General features: G+C 45.7%; 3 non-coding genes and 1 pseudogene across 3 annotated transcripts; all 4 read left to right on the top strand.

Annotated features, from left to right (window-relative positions):
• Nucleotides 1-4,511: 4,511 nt before the first annotated feature.
• Nucleotides 4,512-4,693, top strand: LOC139619659 (U2 spliceosomal RNA). The gene has a single exon (XR_011690641.1). It is a non-coding gene; the product is annotated as a U2 spliceosomal RNA (small nuclear RNA).
• A 399-nt stretch (nt 4,694-5,092) lies between these two features.
• LOC139618838 (U5 spliceosomal RNA) lies at nt 5,093-5,207 on the top strand. Its single transcript, XR_011689846.1, has one exon. It is a non-coding gene; the product is annotated as a U5 spliceosomal RNA (small nuclear RNA).
• Nucleotides 5,208-10,956: 5,749 nt separating this feature from the next.
• Nucleotides 10,957-11,131, top strand: LOC139619652 (U2 spliceosomal RNA; annotated as a pseudogene).
• A 403-nt stretch (nt 11,132-11,534) lies between these two features.
• LOC139618837 (U5 spliceosomal RNA) lies at nt 11,535-11,649 on the top strand. Its single transcript, XR_011689845.1, has one exon. It is a non-coding gene; the product is annotated as a U5 spliceosomal RNA (small nuclear RNA).
• The last annotated feature ends 3,659 nt before the right edge of the window (nt 11,650-15,308 follow it).

The raw sequence follows: 15,308 nt of genomic DNA, 5'->3' as shown, positions 1-15,308 counted from the left end.
CCAAATCGTTTGCCAACAAACTAAAGGCAGCAAAAGCCAATGAACAAAATGGAGGACAAAAAGAAAAAGAGCAGGTTGAAGAGGCTGGGCAGGAAAATTCAAATCTCCCGCCAGATACTGTGATTGGAGAGGAGGGATCATGTGAGGCGGGAGAGGGGGAGGGGCCTGCAACAGCCCCATCAATGGAGAGTGGAGAGGAGGATGGGGAGATGCAGGAAGTGGGCGGAGCTAGTTCAGAAATGGAAGATTTTCAACCACCTGAAAATAGTGAGGATGCCCCCCTCCCCGATGCCCAGCAAACAAAGAGACTTGCATCGGAATTGTCCTCTGAGTCTCCTGTAGCCTCAGAGAAGAGGGGAAGAGTTGGGACTCTCTCAGACAGTTCATCTGTGGAGGAGCCCAGAGTCTTCCCCTCCAATTCACCAAATGAAGTCTCTTTTCTGACAGTAGCTCTACAATCAACCCCTAAGGACTCCAAGCTAAATGCAGCCTTGCGTCAAAGGCCAACCCCCAGAGTCCGACGGGGGAATGGAGCTCAACTCCCTCCTTCATCACCTGTTGAAGTGAAGGAGGAGCCCCGTTCACAAGAAATAGTCTAACTGCCTTTTTTTTGAAAAAAAAAAGATATTTTAGCATCTTAAACCTCTATTTAGTGTTTTTAAAATTTCATACCTGTTGTTTTTAATCATACTCATGACACTCACCTTCTCAACCATCAATGTGAGAAGTGTGAAGTCGAGAGTTAGAGCCCAGAGTGTTTTATCCTTTCTTAAATCTACAAAGTCAGATGTGTTTTTAATGCAGGAATGTGGCATACCGTTTTTAAAACACTACCGACAGTGGGAGGAGATGTGGCCACAGACATCGATATGGAGCGGATCAAACCAAAATAAGAACGATGGAGTGGCCATTTTAATAAAAAACCCTCAGGTTCTGGTGAAGGGTAGCACTGTGGTGAGAGACGGTAGGGCACTTTTAGCACACTTGACCTTTATGGGACAGGATTTTAACCTTCTCAATATTTATGGCTTTAACGACAAAAATGACAGGTATGACCTTTTAGAAGACCTGCAGTCCCACATGCTAGGGAGAGTGCCATTAGTTTTAGGAGGTGATTTTAACTGTATTTTAAGTCGAAAAGATAGAAAAAGAACAGGGGAAGATTTTAAAATTGACAAAACATCGGTTTTATTACAGGGCATATGCAGGGATTTTAAACTACAAGACTGTTTTAAAACCATGCATCCCAGAGAGGAGGGCTTCACCTGGTTCAGTGGTGATGGCACCAGAGCCTCTCGCATAGATTTTATTTTCACACGGGACTGCCCGCCGACCGATGCTAGATTGACCCCTGTTTTCTTTTCTGACCACCTGATGCTCTCCTGCACCCTTTCACTCTCTTCAGGTGTGACTTTTGGAAGTGGTCTGTGGAAACTCAACTGCTCCCTGCTTGAAGATCAACATCTAGTTCAGCAGTACAGGGAGCAGTACCGAGAGTGGCAGACCCTTCAAGACATGTACGATACACGAGCACACTGGTGGGAGATGGTGAAGGGAAAGACCCAGACTTTTTTCAGACAGGCAGGCAAAAAAAGAAAGGGCAAGGAGAACAGACGCATGATGGGACTGCAGAAGCGACTACAGCGCTATTTTAACCTCAACCAAAATGGAATGGATTTTAATGAAGAAATTAGAGAAATCAAATCAGAGATGTCGGTTTTAGCTGAAATTAAAAGCAAGGGTGTCATTTTAAGGAGCAGGGAACGGGAAATAGAGGAGGGTGAGAAGTGCACCAGGTATTTTTTTAAGAAAATTGTTAGTAAAGGGGGGACCATTTTAAAACTAAAAAAGGAAAACGGGTGCATAACAGAGAATATCGAAGAAATTAAACAGATTGTGGAAAATTTTTACGTAGAATTGTATAAAGAAAAGCCCATTAGAATAGACACCATGAATGAAGTTTTAAAATCCATCGATAAAAAAGTAAAAGACAGTGTGCTTTTAACCCAAGATTTTACCATTCTAGAGTTAAATAAATGTTTGTCAAGTTTTAAAAAAGGGAAGTCCCCAGGACAGGATGGACTTCCCTTGGAATTTTATTTGACCTTTTGGGACATTTTAGCACCTGATTTGATCGATGTTTTTAAAGACTTTGAGCACCTAGACCGACTTCCTGACAGTTTTAGAGTAGGGATAGTGACTCTACTGCACAAAAACAAAGACAAGACCGACCTGATGAACTGGAGACCTATCGCACTTTTAAACCTTGATTGTAAACTTTTTAGCAAACTTTTAGCCTCACGTATGTCCTTGTTTTTAAAGGGGGTGATTCACCCGGATCAAGGCTGTGCCATCCCAGGGAGGAAGATCACCGACAGCCTGGTACTGATCCGAGACACCATCTGTTACGCGAGAGACAGAAACATCCGGCTAGTAGTCCTAAATTTAGATTTTGAGAAAGCCTTCGATCGGGTCTCGCACCAGTACCTTTTCAAGGTACTGCAAAAAATGGGGTTCCCAGAAAGGTTTCTAGCTTGGGTGGGATTGCTGTATCGGGACATTACCAGCAAATTTGTGATTAACGGGCATTTGACAAAAGCAGTCGATATTAACTGCGGTGTCCGTCAGGGTTGTCCGTTATCTGCCCTCCTATACATAACATGTATAGAACCGCTGGCACAGATCTTGAGAAGGGATCAACGAATCAATGGGTTGGGAGTACCGGGGAGCGGGGGACTGGACACCAAGTGTATTTTATACATGGACGACGTGAACATTTTATGCACCGACCTTTTATCCGTCAACAGGACGCTGGACTTGACTGACTGGTTTGGACAGGCTTCTGGGTCAAAGTTGAACAAAAACAAGACCCAAGCCCAATTTTATGGACCGTGGACAGCGACTGAGATGACAGGACTCCCTTTGACTGTGACCCAGACTGACCAAAAAATACTGGGGATCAAATTTGACAGGGAGGGAGAAGGAACAACAAATTGGCCAGACGTGGTAGGGAAAGTAAAACAAAGACTAGGATATTGGGGACTTAGAGGACTGACTATTGAAGGAAAGGTTTTAATCATCAAAGCGGTGATTTTACCTTTGCTTTTACTCATCAGTTCTGTTTTTATCCCACCTAGGAGAGTGCTTTTAGATCTGGAGCGAGCCATCTTTTATTTCCTGTGGGGCTCCAAGTGGGAGAGACTGAGGAGGGAGGTCATGAAAAGGCCAAAAGAGAAAGGAGGAAAAGGAGTGCCTGACCTGTACTTGTTTTTAGGAAGCCGATACACCGCACTACACCTCAAACAAGCCACAGACCCATCCGGAAACCCCAAAACTACAGCCATGACACGTTTCTGGATGGGATCGTACCTCAGACGATTGAAGATTTTACCTACAGATCTTAAAGTACCCGTGTCTTTTAGCCTGCCACCAGCCTATGCTTTTATCCCGACGTTTTTAAAGCATTTTAAACTGGAGCAGGAGGAGCTGCATATTTTAACCAACCACCGTTCTCTGATCTCTGTTGTGCAGGAGCAGGAGCCAGTGAGTCCAGTGCGCGGGCTCGCATTTGGCGAGCCCTCAACAGTTTGGCGCAACGTGAACCATTCCGCTCTTCCAAACAGACTCCGGGACCTGTCATGGATGGTGGCTCATGAGATTCTCCCAGTCAGGTCCGTCATGCACTCCCGGGGCATGTCAACACGCTCAACCTGCCCCCGACCCGGTTGTGGCGCGCCAGAGTCGGTGAGGCATTTGCTCTGGGAGTGCAGCGCTGCCGTAGACCAGTGGGCAATGGCCGGCTCCTTGCAATTCCCGTACTTGCCAGCAAGGGAGGTCCTTACAGCACAACTGGTGCTGTATGGGGTGAGCCAAAAAACACTGAAGAACGATGACTTTGCCCAGATGTGGCTCACCCTAGCCGCCATCAAAGACGCCATATGGACCTCCAGAAACTTGCTGGTAAGGAAGCACATGCAGATCCCCCCCGTGGCTGTGATCCGGATGGCTGTAGGCGGCAGGCCTAGGACACAGCCACAAAGAAGCATCGCCTCTGTGCCCATTCGGACGAAGGAGCCGGAGCCACACATGAAAAGGTCAAAGCAGCGGCGGCCTGGCTCTCCGGGTGAGGCAGGTGGGAAGGAGCAACAGGGTGAGGATCTCCTCTGAGCACCACGACAGGATCCCGAGAGACCAAATGTTTGGGGGAGCGGAATGAGTGACCCTGGGTAGGGACTCATTCTGCTCCTGCACAAAATTAGAAAGAAGAGAAGTTTTAAACCAATGCACTCCCTTTTTAAAGATTTGGGACACTCCATGGTTTTCATTTGTGAGATGGATTTTATGTTTGACAACATGTAAAACCCCTTGAAATATTTGTTTTTAATGTTTTAAAAAAAAAAACAAACAAACAATGGTTTTACAACTATTTATCATATTGTTGTGATTATAATGTACCCTTTGTATCTCAAGATGTAAACCTTCTTTGAAAAAAACTTGAAATGAGTGTCAATAAATCTTTTCGAAAAAAAAAAAAAAAAATCTGTTCTTATCAGTTTAATATCTGATATGTCCTCTACCCGAGGACAAACATATTAAACGGATTTTTAGAACTGGGAGCTGAAAAAGGGGCTTGCTCCGTTCACTCCACGCATCGACCTGGCATTGCAGTGCCGCCGGGAACGGTGCACCCTTCTCTGGCCGTGTGGAAAAGCAAGCAAGCAAGCAAGCAAGCAAGCAAACAATGACGCAAACGTACAGTTTCAAATGCCCCTCTGGCAGTGGCTGGAGGAAGGTGAGTCAACCTGCCCCACAGCTGATATCCCTCACGCGCCCTGGAAGGGCTGCTAGCCTCCAATCAACCCCGCATTTTCCCTGTATTTTGGTCCCCGGGGGCCTGCAAGCGCCTGATAACTTGAGAAATTTGTGGGGATTGCATGTTGAGGCCCAGACACTTTTCTCCACAGCCCGATTGGCTAGAGCCCGTGACAACATGGGGAGGGGGCGGGGATTTGGCAAGCTAAGAGAAGGCTACCGTGAGGGCGGTGACTGGGACCAATGGGGTCCTCGGCCGCTCTTGAGGAGAGGCCTGTACTGACTCTGGTTTCTCTTCATCACGCACAAGTCTTTCGCCTTTTACTAAAGACTTCCGTGGAGAGGAACACCAATGAGTTTAAGCTATTTTTGGCAGGCTCTGCCGTATGGCTGAGCCCTTTGAGTTTGTGAAAAGTCAAACAGCTGTCGAGGTCAGGAATGGGGAGGTGGGCGGAGGTGGTGAAAAGCAGCCATTGCTCCGCTCATGTCAAAAGCAGCCAACCGCGACCAGCGAGATTTGTGCCAAGAGCCTGGCTGGAACGCCAGACACTTTGGGCCCATCGCTTCTCGGCCTTTTGGCTAAGACTGCGGTCGCCTCCTTTTGATGGTTAAATTCTTGCCTGTTGTGGCTCTGAGTTAAACCAGCTCTTGGGAGGAAATTGTCTACATTCCTTGTTTAAAGTTGTGCAACTTTTCTGTGGTTGCATATCTTAAACAAATAGGAATTCATTGGCCCAGAGAATCTCTTACCTGCGCTCTGCCGGATTCAACACCTTGTCCAGGCCAAAACTTGAAAAGGTAAGTACGTTTTTAGATTTTTTTCCTTTTTATATTTTTAATTGTATTTACTTATTTATTGTTCATTGTTTTTTTGTCCATTGTAAGTTTTTTACTGATTTTAGATCCTTTTAGCTTGTGGTGCCTCCACCATGTCGGCCACCCATGCCAACATGCGGAGGCACCACAGCGTCCGTTTTAAGTTTAAAGAAAAGGATGGAAAGCTCCTGGAGATGTCAAGGCTAGATTTCTCCAGGAAGCTAATCCAACAGGCTTTGAAATTCACAGCAAACGATTTGAATTGTATTTTGACCCTACCATTAAATAAAGGTTTTGATGTAAGCTTCCAGTCTGCGGCTATCTTGAGAGAATTTTGGACAAGATTTGAGTCTGTGAAACCCCAGTTTTCTGCATTTGTTGTTGAAAAACTGACTGATAATGCATTGAAAACAGTCATTGTCAGAATGTTTAATGAGACAGTGAATGCAGAAGACATTTGTATATGGCTGGGGAGATACTGCACTGTTAAAGGCCAGGCTACCAAAGTGAGAGATGAGGACGGCATCTGGAATTGCGCTTGGAGGGTCCCCATTCAACAATGGCAGGACCCCCAGGGCTTCCAAGGCCTGAAACATCTGCCGTCAATGATAGTTCTGGGTGAAAACAGGGGCTACATCCACTACCAAGGTCAGCCCAAGCTCTGCCGCAAGTGCGGTGAGCATGGGCACCTGGTAGAAGCGTGCGCAAAAACCTTTTGCGGAAAGTGTAGAGAAATTGGGCACACTTTTGAGGAGTGCACCAATGGCAGGAAGTGCAACCTTTGTGGAGAAACAAATCATCTCTTCAGAGCTTGCCCCAAATCGTTTGCCAACAAACTAAAGGCAGCAAAAGCCAATGAACAAAATGGAGGACAAAAAGAAAAAGAGCAGGTTGAAGAGGCTGGGCAGGAAAATTCAAATCTCCCGCCAGATACTGTGATTGGAGAGGAGGGATCATGTGAGGCGGGAGAGGGGGAGGGGCCTGCAACAGCCCCATCAATGGAGAGTGGAGAGGAGGATGGGGAGATGCAGGAAGTGGGCGGAGCTAGTTCAGAAATGGAAGATTTTCAACCACCTGAAAATAGTGAGGATGCCCCCCTCCCCGATGCCCAGCAAACAAAGAGACTTGCATCGGAATTGTCCTCTGAGTCTCCTGTAGCCTCAGAGAAGAGGGGAAGAGTTGGGACTCTCTCAGACAGTTCATCTGTGGAGGAGCCCAGAGTCTTCCCCTCCAATTCACCAAATGAAGTCTCTTTCCTGACAGTAGCTCTACAATCAACCCCTAAGGACTCCAAGCTAAATGCAGCCTTGCGTCAAAGGCCAACCCCCAGAGTCCGACGGGGGAATGGAGCTCAACTCCCTCCTTCATCACCTGTTGAAGTGAAGGAGGAGCCCCGTTCACAAGAAATAGTCTAACTGCCTTTTTTTTAAAAAAAAAAAGATATTTTAGCATCTTAAACCTCTATTTAGTGTTTTTAAAATTTCATACCTGTTGTTTTTAATCATACTCATGACACTCACCTTCTCAACCATCAATGTGAGAAGTGTGAAGTCGAGAGTTAGAGCCCAGAGTGTTTTATCCTTTCTTAATTCTACAAAGTCAGATGTGTTTTTAATGCAGGAATGTGGCATACCGTTTTTAAAACACTACCGACAGTGGGAGGAGATGTGGCCACAGACATCGATATGGAGCGGATCAAACCAAAATAAGAACGATGGAGTGGCCATTTTAATAAAAAACCCTCAGGTTCTGGTGAAGGGTAGCACTGTGGTGAGAGACGGTAGGGCACTTTTAGCACACTTGACCTTTATGGGACAGGATTTTAACCTTCTCAATATTTATGGCTTTAACGACAAAAATGACAGGTATGACCTTTTAGAAGACCTGCAGTCCCACATGCTAGGGAGAGTGCCATTAGTTTTAGGAGGTGATTTTAACTGTATTTTAAGTCGAAAAGATAGAAAAAGAACAGGGGAAGATTTTAAAATTGACAAAACATCGGTTTTATTACAGGGCATATGCAGGGATTTTAAACTACAAGACTGTTTTAAAACCATGCATCCCAGAGAGGAGGGCTTCACCTGGTTCAGTGGTGATGGCACCAGAGCCTCTCGCATAGATTTTATTTTCACACGGGACTGCCCGCCGACCGATGCTAGATTGACCCCTGTTTTCTTTTCTGACCACCTGATGCTCTCCTGCACCCTTTCACTCTCTTCAGGTGTGACTTTTGGAAGTGGTCTGTGGAAACTCAACTGCTCCCTGCTTGAAGATCAACATCTAGTTCAGCAGTACAGGGAGCAGTACCGAGAGTGGCAGACCCTTCAAGACATGTACGATACACGAGCACACTGGTGGGAGATGGTGAAGGGAAAGACCCAGACTTTTTTCAGACAGGCAGGCAAAAAAAGAAAGGGCAAGGAGAACAGACGCATGATGGGACTGCAGAAGCGACTACAGCGCTATTTTAACCTCAACCAAAATGGAATGGATTTTAATGAAGAAATTACAGAAATCAAATCAGAGATGTCGGTTTTAGCTGAAATTAAAAGCAAGGGTGTCATTTTAAGGAGCAGGGAACGGGAAATAGAGGAGGGTGAGAAGTGCACCAGGTATTTTTTTAAGAAAATTGTTAGTAAAGGGGGGACCATTTTAAAACTAAAAAAGGAAAACGGGTGCATAACAGAGAATATCGAAGAAATTAAACAGATTGTGGAAAATTTTTACGTAGAATTGTATAAAGAAAAGCCCATTAGAATAGACACCATGAATGAAGTTTTAAAATCCATCGATAAAAAAGTAAAAGACAGTGTGCTTTTAACCCAAGATTTTACCATTCTAGAGTTAAATAAATGTTTGTCAAGTTTTAAAAAAGGGAAGTCCCCAGGACAGGATGGACTTCCCTTGGAATTTTATTTGACCTTTTGGGACATTTTAGCACCTGATTTGATCCATGTTTTTAAAGACTTTGAGCACCTAGACCGACTTCCTGACAGTTTTAGAGTAGGGATAGTGACTCTACTGCACAAAAACAAAGACAAGACCGACCTGATGAACTGGAGACCTATCGCACTTTTAAACCTTGATTGTAAACTTTTTAGCAAACTTTTAGCCTCACGTATGTCCTTGTTTTTAAAGGGGGTGATTCACCCGGATCAAGGCTGTGCCATCCCAGGGAGGAAGATCACCGACAGCCTGGTACTGATCCGAGACACCATCTGTTACGCGAGAGACAGAAACATCCGGCTAGTAGTCCTAAATTTAGATTTTGAGAAAGCCTTCGATCGGGTCTCGCACCAGTACCTTTTCAAGGTACTGCAAAAAATGGGGTTCCCAGAAAGGTTTCTAGCTTGGGTGGGATTGCTGTATCGGGACATTACCAGCAAATTTGTGATTAACGGGCATTTGACAAAAGCAGTCGATATTAACTGCGGTGTCCGTCAGGGTTGTCCGTTATCTGCCCTCCTATACATAACATGTATAGAACCGCTGGCACAGATCTTGAGAAGGGATCAACGAATCAATGGGTTGGGAGTACCGGGGAGCGGGGGACTGGACACCAAGTGTATTTTATACATGGACGACGTGAACATTTTATGCACCGACCTTTTATCCGTCAACAGGACGCTGGACTTGACTGACTGGTTTGGACAGGCTTCTGGGTCAAAGTTGAACAAAAACAAGACCCAAGCCCAATTTTATGGACCGTGGACAGCGACTGAGATGACAGGACTCCCTTTGACTGTGACCCAGACTGACCAAAAAATACTGGGGATCAAATTTGACAGGGAGGGAGAAGGAACAACAAATTGGCCAGACGTGGTAGGGAAAGTAAAACAAAGACTAGGATATTGGGGACTTAGAGGACTGACTATTGAAGGAAAGGTTTTAATCATCAAAGCGGTGATTTTACCTTTGCTTTTACTCATCAGTTCTGTTTTTATCCCACCTAGGAGAGTGCTTTTAGATCTGGAGCGAGCCATCTTTTATTTCCTGTGGGGCTCCAAGTGGGAGAGACTGAGGAGGGAGGTCATGAAAAGGCCAAAAGAGAAAGGAGGAAAAGGAGTGCCTGACCTGTACTTGTTTTTAGGAAGCCGATACACCGCACTACACCTCAAACAAGCCACAGACCCATCCGGAAACCCCAAAACTACAGCCATGACACGTTTCTGGATGGGATCGTACCTCAGACGATTGAAGATTTTACCTACAGATCTTAAAGTACCCGTGTCTTTTAGCCTGCCACCAGCCTATGCTTTTATCCCGACGTTTTTAAAGCATTTTAAACTGGAGCAGGAGGAGCTGCATATTTTAACCAACCACCGTTCTCTGATCTCTGTTGTGCAGGAGCAGGAGCCAGTGAGTCCAGTGCGCGGGCTCGCATTTGGCGAGCCCTCAACAGTTTGGCGCAACGTGAACCATTCCGCTCTTCCAAACAGACTCCGGGACCTGTCATGGATGGTGGCTCATGAGATTCTCCCAGTCAGGTCCGTCATGCACTCCCGGGGCATGTCAACACGCTCAACCTGCCCCCGACCCGGTTGTGGCGCGCCAGAGTCGGTGAGGCATTTGCTCTGGGAGTGCAGCGCTGCCGTAGACCAGTGGGCAATGGCCGGCTCCTTGCAATTCCCGTACTTGCCAGCAAGGGAGGTCCTTACAGCACAACTGGTGCTGTATGGGGTGAGCCAAAAAACACTGAAGAACGATGACTTTGCCCAGATGTGGCTCACCCTAGCCGCCATCAAAGACGCCATATGGACCTCCAGAAACTTGCTGGTAAGGAAGCACATGCAGATCCCCCCCGTGGCTGTGATCCGGATGGCTGTAGGCGGCAGGCCTAGGACACAGCCACAAAGAAGCATCGCCTCTGTGCCCATTCGGACGAAGGAGCCGGAGCCACACATGAAAAGGTCAAAGCAGCGGCGGCCTGGCTCTCCGGGTGAGGCAGGTGGGAAGGAGCAACAGGGTGAGGATCTCCTCTGAGCACCACGACAGGATCCCGAGAGACCAAATGTTTGGGGGAGCGGAATGAGTGACCCTGGGTAGGGACTCATTCTGCTCCTGCACAAAATTAGAAAGAAGAGAAGTTTTAAACCAATGCACTCCCTTTTTAAAGATTTGGGACACTCCATGGTTTTCATTTGTGAGATGGATTTTATGTTTGACAACATGTAAAACCCCTTGAAATATTTGTTTTTAATGTTTTAAAAAAAAAAAACAAACAAACAATGGTTTTACAACTATTTATCATATTGTTGTGATTATAATGTACCCTTTGTATCTCAAGATGTAAACCTTCTTTGAAAAAAACTTGAAATGAGTGTCAATAAATCTTTTCGAAAAAAAAAATCTGTTCTTATCAGTTTAATATCTGATATGTCCTCTACCCGAGGACAAACATATTAAACGGATTTTTAGAACTGGGAGCTGAAAAAGGGGCTTGCCCCGTTCACTCCACGCATCGACCTGGCATTGCAGTGCCGCCGGGAACGGTGCACCCTTCTCTGGCCGTGTGGAAAAGCAAGCAAGCAAGCAAGCAAGCAAGCAAGCAAACAATGACGCAAACGTACAGTTTCAAATGCCCCTCTGGCAGTGGCTGGAGGAAGGTGAGTCAACCTGCCCCACAGCTGATATCCCTCACGCGCCCTGGAAGGGCTGCTAGCCTCCAATCAACCCCGCATTTTCCCTGTATTTTGGTCCCCGGGGGCCTGCAAGCGCCTGATAACTTGAGAAATTTGTGGGGATTGCATGTTGAGGCCCAGACACTTTTCTCCACAGCCCGATTGGCTAGAGCCCGTGACAACATGGGGAGGGGGCGGGGATTTGGCAAGCTAAGAGAAGGCTACCGTGAGGGCGGTGACTGGGACCAATGGGGTCCTCGGCCGCTCTTGAGGAGAGGCCTGTACTGACTCTGGTTTCTCTTCATCACGCACAAGTCTTTCGCCTTTTACTAAAGACTTCCGTGGAGAGGAACACCAATGAGTTTAAGCTATTTTTGGCAGGCTCTGCCGTATGGCTGAGCCCTTTGAGTTTGTGAAAAGTCAAACAGCTGTCGAGGTCAGGAATGGGGAGGTGGGCGGAGGTGGTGAAAAGCAGCCATTGCTCCGCTCAAGTCAAAAGCAGCCAACCGCGACCAGCGAGATTTGTGCCAAGAGCCTGGCTGGAACGCCAGACACTTTGGGCCCATCGCTTCTCGGCCTTTTGGCTAAGACTGCGGTCGCCTCCTTTTGATGGTTAAATTCTTGCCTGTTGTGGCTCTGAGTTAAACCAGCTCTTGGGAGGAAATTGTCTACATTCCTTGTTTAAAGTTGTGCAACTTTTCTGTAGTTGCATATCTTAAACAAATAGGAATTCATTGGCCCAGAGAATCTCTTACCTGAGCTCTGCCGGATTCAACACCTTGTCCAGGCCAAAACTTGAAAAGGTAAGTACGTTTTTAGATTTTTTTCCTTTTTTATATTTTTAATTGTATTTACTTATTTATTGTTCATTGTTTTTTTGTCCATTGTAAGTTTTTTACTGATTTTAGATCCTTTTAGCTTGTGGTGCCTCCACCATGTCGGCCACCCATGCCAACATGCGGAGGCACCACAGCGTCCGTTTTAAGTTTAAAGAAAAGGATGGAAAGCTCCTGGAGATGTCAAGGCTAGATTTCTCCAGGAAGCTAATCCAACAGGCTTTGAAATTCACAGCAAACGATTTGAATTGTATTTTGACCCTACCATTAAACAAAGGTTTTGATGTAAGCTTCCAGTCTGCGGCTATCTTGAGAGAATTTTGGACAAGATTTGAGTCTGTGAAACCCCAGTTTTCTGCATTTGTTGTTGAAAAACTGACTGATAATGCATTGAAAACAGTCATTGTCAGAATGTTTAATGAGACAGTGAATGCAGAAGACATTTGTATATGGCTGGGGAGATACTGCACTGTTAAAGGCCAGGCTACCAAAGTGAGAGATGAGGACGGCATCTGGAATTGCGCTTGGAGGGTCCCCATTCAACAATGGCAGGACCCCCAGGGCTTCCAAGGCCTGAAACATCTGCCGTCAATGATAGTTCTGGGTGAAAACAGGGGCTACATCCACTACCAAGGTCAGCCCAAGCTCTGCCGCAAGTGTGGTGAGCATGGGCACCTGGTAGAAGCGTGCACAAAAACCTTTTGCGGAAAGTGTAGAGAAATTGGGCACACTTTTGAGGAGTGCACCAATGGCAGGAAGTGCAACCTTTGTGGAGAAACAAATCATCTCTTCAGAGCTTGCCCCAAATCGTTTGCCAACAAACTAAAGGCAGCAAAAGCCAATGAACAAAATGGAGGACAAAAAGAAAAAGAGCAGGTTGAAGAGGCTGGGCAGGAAAATTCAAATCTCCCGCCAGATACTGTGATTGGAGAGGAGGGATCATGTGAGGCGGGAGAGGGGGAGGGGCCTGCAACAGCCCCATCAATGGAGAGTGGAGAGGAGGATGGGGAGATGCAGGAAGTGGGCGGAGCTAGTTCAGAAATGGAAGATTTTCAACCACCTGAAAATAGTGAGGATGCCCCCCTCCCCGATGCCCAGCAAACAAAGAGACTTGCATCGGAATTGTCCTCTGAGTCTCCTGTAGCCTCAGAGAAGAGGGGAAGAGTTGGGACTCTCTCAGACAGTTCATCTGTGGAGGAGCCCAGAGTCTTCCCCTCCAATTCACCAAATGAAGTCTCTTTTCTGACAGTAGCTCTACAATCAACCCCTAAGGACTCCAAGCTAAATGCAGCCTTGCGTCAAAGGCCAACCCCCAGAGTCCGACGGGGGAATGGAGCTCAACTCCCTCCTTCATCACCTGTTGAAGTGAAGGAGGAGCCCCGTTCACAAAAAATAGTCTAACTGCCTTTTTTTTAAAAAAAAAAAGATATTTTAGCATCTTAAACCTCTATTTAGTGTTTTTAAAATTTCATACCTGTTGTTTTTAATCATACTCATGACACTCACCTTCTCAACCATCAATGTGAGAAGTGTGAAGTCGAGAGTTAGAGCCCAGAGTGTTTTATCCTTTCTTAAATCTACAAAGTCAGATGTGTTTTTAATGCAGGAATGTGGCATACCGTTTTTAAAACACTACCGACAGTGGGAGGAGATGTGGCCACAGACATCGATATGGAGCGGATCAAACCAAAATAAGAACGATGGAGTGGCCATTTTAATAAAAAACCCTCAGGTTCTGGTGAAGGGTAGCACTGTGGTGAGAGACGGTAGGGCACTTTTAGCACACTTGACCTTTATGGGACAGGATTTTAACCTTCTCAATATTTATGGCTTTAACGACAAAAATGACAGGTATGACCTTTTAGAAGACCTGCAGTCCCACATGCTAGGGAGAGTGCCATTAGTTTTAGGAGGTGATTTTAACTGTATTTTAAGTCGAAAAGATAGAAAAAGAACAGGGGAAGATTTTAAAATTGACAAAACATCGGTTTTATTACAGGGCATATGCAGGGATTTTAAACTACAAGACTGTTTTAAAACCATGCATCCCAGAGAGGAGGGCTTCACCTGGTTCAGTGGTGATGGCACCAGAGCCTCTCGCATAGATTTTATTTTCACACGGGACTGCCCGCCGACCGATGCTAGATTGACCCCTGTTTTCTTTTCTGACCACCTGATGCTCTCCTGCACCCTTTCACTCTCTTCAGGTGTGACTTTTGGAAGTGGTCTGTGGAAACTCAACTGCTCCCTGCTTGAAGATCAACATCTAGTTCAGCAGTACAGGGAGCAGTACCGAGAGTGGCAGACCCTTCAAGACATGTACGATACACGAGCACACTGGTGGGAGATGGTGAAGGGAAAGACCCAGACTTTTTTCAGACAGGCAGGCAAAAAAAGAAAGGGCAAGGAGAACAGACGCATGATGGGACTGCAGAAGCGACTACAGCGCTATTTTAACCTCAACCAAAATGGAATGGATTTTAATGAAGAAATTACAGAAATCAAATCAGAGATGTCGGTTTTAGCTGAAATTAAAAGCAAGGGTGTCATTTTAAGGAGCAGGGAACGGGAAATAGAGGAGGGTGAGAAGTGCACCAGGTATTTTTTTAAGAAAATTGTTAGTAAAGGGGGGACCATTTTAAAACTAAAAAAGGAAAACGGGTGCATAACAGAGAATATCGAAGAAATTAAACAGATTGTGGAAAATTTTTACGTAGAATTGTATAAAGAAAAGCCCATTAGAATAGACACCATGAATGAAGTTTTAAAATCCATCGATAAAAAAGTAAAAGACAGTGTGCTTTTAACCCAAGATTTTACCATTCTAGAGTTAAATAAATGTTTGTCAAGTTTTAAAAAAGGGAAGTCCCCAGGACAGGATGGACTTCCCTTGGAATTTTATTTGACCTTTTGGGACATTTTAGCACCTGATTTGATCGATGTTTTTAAAGACTTTGAGCACCTAGACCGACTTCCTGACAGTTTTAGAGTAGGGATAGTGACTCTACTGCACAAAAACAAAGACAAGACCGACCTGATGAACTGGAGACCTATCGCACTTTTAAACCTTGATTGTAAACTTTTTAGCAAACTTTTAGCCTCACGTATGTCCTTGTTTTTAAAGGGGGTGATTCACCCGGATCAAGGCTGTGCCATCCCAGGGAGGAAGATCACCGACAGCCTGGTACTGATCCGAGACACCATCTGTTACGCGAGAGACAGA

Source organism: Trachinotus anak, unplaced genomic scaffold (assembly GCF_046630095.1).
Source record: "Trachinotus anak isolate AG129_WGS33_773 ecotype Australia unplaced genomic scaffold, CSIRO_AGI_Tana_v1 ptg000003l, whole genome shotgun sequence".
NCBI classification, from domain to species: domain Eukaryota; kingdom Metazoa; phylum Chordata; class Actinopteri; order Carangiformes; family Carangidae; genus Trachinotus; species Trachinotus anak.
The sequence above is the reverse complement of the archived record's forward strand: the minus strand, read 5'-3'. Positions and strand labels throughout refer to the sequence as shown.